This window comes from Glandiceps talaboti, chromosome 14 (assembly GCF_964340395.1).
Source record: "Glandiceps talaboti chromosome 14, keGlaTala1.1, whole genome shotgun sequence".
Taxonomy (NCBI): domain Eukaryota; kingdom Metazoa; phylum Hemichordata; class Enteropneusta; family Spengelidae; genus Glandiceps; species Glandiceps talaboti.
In genome coordinates this window covers 123,086-127,500 of record NC_135562.1, presented here as the reverse complement: position 1 = coordinate 127,500, position 4,415 = coordinate 123,086, and positions in this window count along the sequence as shown.

The following is a 4,415-nucleotide window of genomic DNA, read 5'->3' as shown; positions in this document are numbered from 1 at the left end:
GGCCTGTTTTCTGATGTGAACTCTAAACCTTTTTAATCACATTTCATTATGTATTTCATTCCTGTCTCGCTGACTTGTTCACAATGTCCATTTCTTCTGGCGCATTAGGTTAGATTCAGATTGCGAGATAATAAATGCCGGGAGTAAATGATCGATATAAAAAGAAGGTAAAGCATGTTCAAAAGTAAGTCGTGTCAATCAAAGACATTAGCAATTTCCGTGTCAATACGTTGTCCGGCCTAGTACTGCTACATATCCTACAATTATTCTTATACACAATAATATGTATCTGAACATATACTGAAAAGACAAACCTTTCTTATTGGTGATTCGGAATTCAAAACAACGAGGTACAATTTTGATAGAAAGTTACAACAACTGCATGAGTCTTCCATGAAGTACAGCCCAAGATACACTGGGAAATGATATACATGTTCCATATAGATTCCAGATTAACATGTACATAAAAAAGATTTTTTTTACCAAAAGTTATTAATGTTCTCAAGTAGCAATGTTAAATGATCTAGGAACAACGTTATAGTAAGACCACGAGACCATGTATACTTTACACATATAAATAACATGTCAAACATATGTATAGGGTAGAGGAACATTTTGGAAAATTACCGGGGTCACTTTGGCTTTGATCATCAGTGGGAAGGGGGTCCATTTGAGAAAATACATATTCAAATAAAAACTTTGGAACCCCCCCCCCCCCAGAAAATTACACCTGTAATGACATGTCATATCGTTCCGAGACAATTTAAGCTTACAGATCGTTCTAAGACATAGTTACAGACTGTACTCCTTTAATATGACATATTCTTCAGTAACATATATCGTTCTCAGACTGTACTCCTAAAATGGCATACCGTTCAGCGACAACTCGTTTTACGTTATGAGACCACCCATGGATACATATGCAAACCACGTTTGATATTTAACCTCGCTAAGTACACTTTGTATCATGTTGATATTGTTGTTACAGTAATATATGGTGCAATATCTCATTCTGTGATACCACACTTGAAGTACGGGATACCTTTCATGACGGTAACATTTGTCATAGCCACCAACTCTAGATCTTATCAAGTTGTCTAATATTAAAAGCAGTGGTAGGGGGAAGTGCGTTGGTGAAGCGCTACATGTTAATCACGTAAGAAAATAAAATATGTTCATGTACATATATACACCAAGGAGATAGGTCTGTGTACATTATAATTTTATATTCGGGCTGTCGGTTGCAAGAATATGTTCTAAAGGAAACATAAGCAGAGTTATTATAACAGTCAGCATATAAACATATATTTGTTTGTGCTTCAAAAATCAAATACGAGATTTGCATACACACTACCTCTTTCCTAGCCTCAGAAGGTTCTTCGGTTGGATGAACTCTGCTGCTACGTCCGGACACTGCGCCAAAGTTGACAAACAACCCTTCGCATAAACTATACAAACTCCTCGTAATGTTCCTCGTGTGGCCGCCACCCGTGCCGGCTTTGTTATCGGATGTTTGAAATTGCTCCGATGTTTGCACGTACGGGTTGACATCCAAGAGCGGTGGGGAGTGTGGCTGATTGACTATCGAAGACTTCGAGTAGTCTTTACCGTCCGTATTTTGGTTTGGAAACATTGACTCGGTTCATTAAAAGACGGTGTAAATGACCGTCTTCTTGATGTAATAGAACTGTAATCAAGTTATTGCGAAATCAGAATATATGAAACCACGAGTTTAGACTATGAAAAGTCAAAACGTCTTGAGATTGCTGAGGTCAAGAGGTCGATCAAGGACTTTAATTTAAAAGGACATGGTTTTGCTGCATCTTCTGCTAAGCATGACTATGTCCACCTACGGGGAAACAAAAGAAGACAAACAATTAATTTAAGAGAGAGAGAGAGAGAGAGAGAGAGAGAGAGAGAGAGAGAGAGAGAGAGAGAGAGAGAGAGAGAGAGAGAGAGAGAGAGAGAGAGAGAGAGAGAGAGAGAGAGAGAGAGAGAGAAGAGTTCATGAAGCGTACACGACAGTCGATCGTCACCAACACCTATCACGAACAACATATTGAATGCTTTGTAGAATCACTCCTTACAAGGATTATAGAATCACTCAGCACAAGGCCGGTGAAAGGGTCGTAGTATCACTCAGCACCAGGCCATTAAATGGATTGTAGTGTCACTCAGCACCAGGTCATTGGATGGATTGTAGTGTCACTCAGCACTAGGTCATTGGATGGATTGTAGTGTCACTCAGCACCAGGTCATTGGATGGATTGTAGTGTCACTCAGCACTAGGTCATTGGATGGATTGTAGTGTCACTCAGCACTAGGTCATTGGTTGGATTGTAGTGTCACTCAGCACCAGGTCATTAAATGGATTGTAGTGTCACTCAGCACTAGGTCATTGGATGGATTGTAGTGTCACTCAGCACGTCATTGGATGGATTGTAGTGTCACTCAGCATCAGGCTATTGAATGGATAGTAGTGTCACTCAGCACCAGGGCATTACATGGATTAGGTTGTCACTCAGCACCAGGCCATTGAATGGATTGCAGCATCACTGAGCACCAGGCCACTGAATGGATTATATTGTGACACAGCACCGGGCCATTGAATGGATTGTGGCATGACTCAGCACCAGGCCACTGAATGGATTGTAGTATCACTCAGCACCGGGCATCTAAATGGATTGTAGCATCACTCAGCACCAGGGCATTGAATGGATTACAACACCAGGCCATTGAATAGATTAGAACATTACTCAGCACCGGGGTATTGAATGGATTGTAGCATCACTCAGCACCAGAGCATTGAATGGATTGTAGCATGACTTAGCACCAGGGTATTGAATGGATTGTAGCATGACTTAGCACCAGGGTATTGAATGGATTGTAACATGACTTAGCACCAGGGTATTGAATGGATTGTAACATGACTTAGCACCAGGGTATTGAATGGATTGTAGCATGACTTAGCACCAGGGTATTGAATGGATTGTAACATGACTTAGCACCAGGGTATTGAATGGATTGTAGCATGACTTAGCACCAGGGTATTGAATGGATTGTAGCATGACTTAGCACCAGGGTATTGAATGGATTGTAGCATGACTTAGCACTAGAGCATTGAATGGATTGTAGCATGACTTAGCACCAGGGTATTGAATGGATTGTAGCATCACTCATCACAAGGCCATTGAATGGATTGTAGCATCACTCAGCACAAGGCCAGTGAATGGATTGTAGCATCACTCAGCACAAGGCCAGTGAAAGGGTCGTATCGTCACTCACCATGTACCACCAGGCTATTGAATGGATTATAGTATCATTCAACACCGAGCCATTGAATGGATTGCAACATTACTCAGCACCAGGGTATAGAATGGATTGTATCATCACTCAGCACTAGGCCATTGATACATTTTATCAAAGGATTTTAATTCTTCATTGACAATTACAAAAGCGCACGATTTTGTAATAGAGTGCACGGAGCATTTGCATTTAATATTCCATATAGTATTTCTAGCAATCCAGTTTCAGCTTGGATGTTAATTGTCTAACGTCTATAGTTTCAGTGATAAAGCGATAAATTTGTCATTTTTTTGTAAATTACTTCGCTTATTTTATAATACATGTAACATAAACCAACAATTAGAATATTTATTACAAGAGTTCATAAGAAAGATGTTACCCTGTTTATATTTATTTTACACTCGTATCATACCCGTCTTATTTTCTCCATCATGAATTACTGCTGGTAACCTTTTACAAATCGGTTCACGGGGGATGACCATATTTTAGAAAATAGGGATAAGGGAAGGGTCGCATTTTACTTTGACTGCTAATTTTGCATTTTTGGGGAATTTAGCATCCCACTGCTGCCACACCAGTTAGGGTAGGATTGGGGTTAGGTTTAGGTTCAGGGTTTGGATTAAGGTTAGATTTAGGTTCAGGGTTTGGATTAAGGTTAGGTTTAGGTTCAGGGTTTGGATTAAGGTTAGGTTTAGGTTCAGGGTTTGGATTAAGGTTAGATTTAGGTTCAGGGTTTGGATTAAGGTTAGATTTAGGTTCAGGGTTTGGATTAAGGTTAGATTTAGGTTCAGGGTTTGGATTAAGGTTAGATTTAGGTTCAGGGTTTGGATTAAGGTTAGATTTAGGTTCAGGGTTTGGATTAAGGTTAGGTTTAGGTTCAGGGTTTGGATTAAGGTTAGGTTTAGGTTCAGGGTTTGGATTAAGGTTAGATTTAGGTAAAGTAATATGAGACAATGCGAATCAAATCACTGCTGACAACCATGTAGTGAATTAATTTGCAGGAGTGATGAGGAGAGAATAAACTACAACGACATATATTTTAAAATGGCAGTCGTGGTGATAGTGTGTGTGTGTGTGTGTGAGTGTGTGTGTGTGTGTATGTGTGTGTG